Genomic DNA, 6,399 nt, shown 5'->3' on the forward strand with positions numbered 1-6,399 from the left:
TACACAGAGGTGTGAACCAGAACAAGAATGACCCCCGCAGCTATAACAAGTGTCGGTGTTTCTGTCATCACCATGGACCAAATATAATCCAGGTAAGAGGAGTGTACTGAGCAGCAGTGACTGGGAGTAAATCGTGTGAACGTCTCTGATATTAAATATTCGGCTGCTCCATGATCAGTTCTGTTCCCTCTTTCTACAGATCACTATAAGCGACCTGGGGTCCCACTAAGAAGACGGGATACGGCTATAAGAAGTCAATGATGTGGCGGCTGCCATGTCAGGAGCAGAGGAGCCGCACTTCAGGACGAGGCAGATTCCGGGCTCGGTCTCTGTTCTCATTACTTTCTGCAGTCAGATGTAATCACTGAATAAATGAATCTTCTGCTGCATCAACCCCGATCTACAGCACAAGCTGCCATCATCCAGCACCGCCCAAGGGAAGGGAAGTCCATCAGACATGGTTCCCTAGAGGTTTCCTCCACCGGGGGTTTTTCCTCTCCTGAGTTCTGACGGACGACTCTCCGTGAGCCCATCATCATCAGGGCCACATGACTATTGCCCCACACGACTGGTGGGAAATTCTACATTTGATATCTTGTATGAAGCCAATAAAGAATTCAATTAATATCTAGCAGCCGTGTATCTGAATTTATTATGTTTCGTCTACTATGTATAGTACAGAATTTGGTGAACTCCAGGGGGAATATACAGGAGTGCAGTATTGTAATAGTGTTATAATACTCTCATTTACAGGTGCTTCTCACAAAATTAGAATATCATCAAAAAGTTAATTTATTTCAGTTCTTAAATACAAAAAGTGAAACTCATATAGAGTCATTACAGAGTGATCTATTTCAAGTGTTTATTCCTGTTAATATTGATGATTATGGCTTACATCCAATGAAAACACAAAAGTCATTATCTCAGTAAATTAGAATAATTAACAAAAAACACCTGCAAAGGCTTCCAAAGCATTTAAAAAGGAACCTTATTCTGTTTCATTAGGCTCCACAATCATGGGGAAGACTGCTGGCTTGACAGATGTCCAGAAGGCAGTCATCTGCGCCTAAACCACATGTAGCATCCATACGTTTGGCATTTCTGTAGCGATGACAGCCTGCCTAAACTACAGGTGTGTGTCTCCAGAAGCATGGGCTGGACACAATGTACTGGTCACTACAATGTATTGTGGGCTACAACATACTGGTCACTACAATGCAGATTTGCAATTTTCACTCAGCAACATCCACTGCTGCTTGTTTCTGGAAAACTCACTACACTTGCAGATAAATTCCCAAAGGGGTATAATTTCTAAAATGGTGTGACTTCTGGGGGGGGGGGGGGGTTCCACTGTTTAGGCACATCAGGAGCTCTCCAAACCCAACATGGCGTCGGCTAATGATCCAGCTAATTTTGCATTTAAAAAGTCAAATGGCACTCCTTCTCTACCGAGCCTTGCCGTGCGCCCAAACAGTAGTTTTCATCCACATATGGGGTATTGGTATACTCAGGAGAAATTGCACAATACATTTTACAGTGCATTTTCTCCTGTTACCATTGTGAAAATGCAACATTTGGGGCTAAAAGAACATTTTTGTGGGAAAAATTAAACTTTTTATTTTCACGGCTCTACATTATAAACTTCTGTGAAGCACCTGGGAGTACAAGGTGCATCCCGCACAGCTAACACTCGTTGGGGGATCTAGTTTCCAAAACAGCATCACTTGTGGAAGGTTTCCACTGTTTACTCACATCGGGGATCTCCAAAAGCGACATGGCGGCAGCTCTCGATTCCAGCCATTTTTGTGTTTGAAAAGTCAAACTGTGCTCCTTCCCTTCCGAGCCCTGCCGTGCGCCCAAACAATGGTTTTCTTCCACAAATGGGGTAGCGGTGTACTGAGGAGAAATTGCGCAACACAATTTGGGGTCCATTCTCTCCTGTAACCCTAGTGAAAATAGAAAAATTGGGGGCTAAAGTAAAATTTTTGTGAAAAAAAAAAAAGTAAAATGTTCATTTTTTCCTTCCACGTTCCATTAATTCCTGTGAAGCACCTGAAGGGTTAATAAACTTCTTGAATGTGGTTTTAAGCACCTCGAGGGGTGCAGTTTTTAGAACGATGTCACTTTTGGGCATTTTCTGTCATATAGGCCCCCCAAAGTCACTTCAAATGTGATGTGTTCCCTAAAAAAAAAAATGGTTTTGTAAATTTTGTTGGAAAAATGAGAAATTGCTGGTCAATTTTTAATCCTTATAACTTCCTAACAAAAATAAAATTATGTTTCCAAAATGATGCAGATGTAAAGTAGACATGTGGGAAATGTTATTAACTATTTTGTGTGACATCTCTCTGATTTAAGGTCATAAGAATTAAAACTTTGAAAATTGCTAAATTTTCACCAAATTTCTGTTTTTTTCACAAATAAATGCAAGTCATATTGAACAACTTTTATCACTATCATGAAGTACAATATGTCAGGAAAAAACAGTCTCAGAATCAGGGGGATATGTGGAAGCGTTCCAGAGTTATTACCTCAGAGGGACACTGGGCAGAGTTGCAAAATTGGCCGGGTCATGAAGGTGAAAACAGGTTTGGAGGGTGAAGGCGTTAGCACTTCTCTTTCTGAAAGCATTCTTTACTCTACAGCATTTATTCCAACTAAAACTTTTGCACTGTGCCGTAGATAGAAATATTTTTATTTATATACACAAAGATACATATTGAGGCAACTAAAGATGGCACCCCACCACCTTACTACTAGATCTAACCTATAATATAAGGGACAATAAAAGGGTTGGTCCATCTCAGATATTTAAAGAGATTTCTAGCTTTGGAAAACTCCTGTTCCCCCTCTGCAATTTTTTTTTTTTTAAAGAAACTGTGCTTTACTCATCCTCACTGGGTCCGGTACTGAGTCTCCACTGCGCCTTTTAGTGTGTCATTATCCGTAGTGCTGCCATCACAACCAGTAGCGGCACAATACGCTCAGGGCCAAGCACTATTGACGTGATGTCAGAGCTGCAGGCCATAACAGACACTTGGAGCAGCGGCGGAGACTCAGTGCTGGACCTGGGGCTGGCCAGTAAAGAGCTTTTTTTTTTTTTTTAAACAAACTGCAGCCAAAAGAAAAGGGAGTTTCCAAAACTGGAAAACCCCTTTAAGGTATATCCATAGAATATCCCATTGAGAGAACACCTTTTAAAGGGCTTATTCAAAGAACTTCAGCATTGCTTACCAACGCCCTGGAAGTGAGCGGTGCTGCTGACGTTATGACCCGTGTGTTCAGATATTGGGCACATGTCCTATTCTAATGAACCGGACGGGTGCACGATACCTGCCCATCATGCTAGCATCTTGGTAGGTCTGCGGATCGCAACGTCATCAGCACCGCTAGTATCCGATGTGGAAGTGAACGGCTCTGGACAAGCCCTTTAAGTGAAAGAAGAATACAACTTACCTTTGCCTGTGGGAGAGGTTGGGGTTCTTCTGGCTCAAAAAATAGATTCTCTTTAAAAAACTGTCCGTCCTGCAAGAATGGAGACAGCGGATATAATACAGGACAGGAAAGGTGACTGGTATGATGGAAGGCTCACAGGGGGAAAGGTATAAAGCTGGGGTACACGGGGTAGCGCACCATGCAGCAGATTGAACTATCCTTTTAAAGGCAAAGATACAGCCTATTTCCAAGATCCTACCACAATATGTAGTAGATCTAATAATAGTAATATTCGAAAATATCTCCAATTAGAATACAGTATAGTTCTTCTGATTCACTATGTCACTTACCCTATGTGCAGGGCATTGTAATAGCTTAGGTATCTATGGTCACGACCACTCATATAGCGACAGTTGTTAGTGGTCGTAATCATGGATACCTAAACTACTACAATGCAGTGCACATGGGGTAAGCGACATAGCTAATCAGAAAAACAATACTACAATTTTAATTGGAGGTATTTGCTAATATTATTATTACACCTACTACATAGTGGGATAGGATCTTGGAGATGGGAATACCCCTTTTTTTAGGATACAGTTGATGCTTTACAGTCTTCCTAGGTGTATACTTACTAGTTTTTCAATGGTGGGAAAATAAGTTACCAATCTGTGCAACACAAAAAAAGAAAAAAAAAAGCATTGAATCGGTGATTTGCATTTGTTTAATAATGAGATAGCAGAGAGGTGCGGGCACCTGTAGCAGGCGGAGAAGCTTTCCACCGCCCCGTGCAGAGGGTTTCCCTCCAGCCACAGCTCTCTCAGCTCCAGGTTGTGGATCAGATCCAGCTCTTCAACTCTGCAAAGCGAAAAAAGAACATGTTCCCGTCACCAGCTACCACCAGAAAACAGAGAGATTTGTTTGTTTCTCGCCTTTTTCCAAGAGCCACAAACCATTTTATTGTTCCGTCTATATGGCCTGGGGTTTTTTTTTCCCAGGATGAGTATGGGCTTTCTATTCCTCCATTTTTGGGACTTGTAACTTTTTCTGTTGCTGGGGCTGGGTGAGGGTCTTTTTGTATTTTTATTCATACCATTTTGATCGATTGCTTTTTATTCCATTTTTGAGAAGTGCCGCGATCGAAAATTCAATTATTTTGATTTTAATTTTTTTAAACGGTTTACAATTTGGGTTCTTCATATTTTCATAGGATGGAGTTTTACGGAATTCGATGTACCAATTTTTATTTTTATTTTTTTTTTAAATTTCTTTATTCTTTAATTGGGAAAAGCGAGACAAATGAAAATTATGGGTTTTAGTTTATTTATTTATTCATTTTTAAATACATTTTTACTTATTTTTGCCCTGGACTCTGCGACTGCTTGTTCTTGGCCGCCCACGCTGAAAATCGCAGCCCGCAGCCACCCCTGAAAGTGGCGCATTCCTCATAGCACCATTTCCAGGTGCTTTACCCGGCTCTTCCAGCGGCCCTGGTGGTGAGTGGCACCCTGGGTAAGAATAGGGTTAGTACCAGGCCAACTTTGTATTATCAGCTGGTACTAAGCCCGAAATTCATGGTGTCACGCCAAATTAGACATAGCCACCATGAATTTCTAGTAAACAGAAAAAAAAAGACAGAATTTTTTTTTTTTTTTTAAAAATAAAACACATTTAGGGACTCCATCTTTAATAAAGAAAAATCCTCACTCCAACGTAATCCATAGGTCTTCTGTCTTCAGCTCTGCTACATCTTTGCCATCTGACAATATGTCTGCTGACAGAGATGAGCCGGCACAGAATGACACTGGGGCACTGTTACTGTGTAGTGCGGCACTAGATTTCTTTTTTTGTCATTTCATGCAGTGTAGAAATCTTGGGAAAAGTGTAGATTGTGCTCTGGAAGTGATCAGTTATAGCGAACTATGTTATTTTCTGCAGAGATAAGTCCTGCATAGAAGATGAGATATATCGCTCTGCGGCAGATAAAGAACTTCACCTAGAGACATCACTGGTGAGTATGTGTGTTACCTATACACACACACTGACACTATATACAGAGCTCCTGTGTGTAATGTCACTGGTGATCACTGTATTACCTGTACACTGACACTTTATACAGAGCTCCCGTGTGTAATGTCACTGGTGATCACTGTATTACCTATACACACACACTGACACTATACAGAGCTCCTGTGTGTAATGTCACTGGTGATCACTGTATTACCTATACACACACACTGACACTATATACAGAGCTCCTGTGTGTAATGTCACTGGTGATCACTGTATTACCTATACACACACACTAACACTGTATACAGAGCTCCTGTGCATAATGTCACTGGTGATCACTGTATTACCTATACGCACACACTGACACTATATACGGAGGCCCTGTGTGTAATGTCACTGGTGATCACTGTATTACCTGTACACTGACACTATATACAGAGCTCCTGTGCATAATGTCACTGATGATCACTGTATTACCTATACACACACACTGACACTATATACAGAGGTCCTGTTTGTAATGTCACTGGTGATGACTGTATTACCTGTACACTGACACTTTATACAGAGCTACTGTGTGTAATGTCACTGGTGATCACTGTATTACATATACACACACACTGACACTATATACAGAGGTCCTGTGTGTAATGTCACTGGTGATCACTGTATTACCTATATACACACACTGACACTATATACAGAGCTCCTGTGTGTAATGTCACTGGTGATCACTGTATTACCTATACACACACACTGACACTATATACAGAGCTCCTGTGTGTAATGTCACTGGTGATCACTGTGTTATCTATACACACACACTGACACTATATACAGAGCTCCTGTGTGTAATGTCACTGGTCATCACTGTATTACCTATACACACACACTGACGCTATACCTTCTTAGGTAGGGACCTTGACCGGGTAGAGACAGCGGTTAACTCTA

At 41.2% G+C, this 6,399-nt stretch overlaps 1 long non-coding RNA gene across 1 annotated transcript; it reads right to left on the reverse strand.

Annotated features, from left to right (window-relative positions):
• Positions 1–1,393: 1,393 nt before the first annotated feature.
• Positions 1,394–4,770, reverse strand: LOC141258273 (uncharacterized). The gene is made up of 4 exons (XR_012318260.1): positions 4,192–4,770; positions 4,071–4,104; positions 3,457–3,525; positions 1,394–2,182 (listed from the first exon to the last, which is right to left on the reverse strand). It is a non-coding gene; the product is annotated as an uncharacterized lncRNA (long non-coding RNA).
• Between the last annotated feature and the right edge of the window lie 1,629 nt (positions 4,771–6,399).

Source organism: Phyllobates terribilis, unplaced genomic scaffold (genome assembly GCF_046119375.1).
Source record: "Phyllobates terribilis strain yellow unplaced genomic scaffold, ASM4611937v1 Scaffold_3__8_contigs__length_932513732, whole genome shotgun sequence".
NCBI classification, from domain to species: domain Eukaryota; kingdom Metazoa; phylum Chordata; class Amphibia; order Anura; family Dendrobatidae; genus Phyllobates; species Phyllobates terribilis.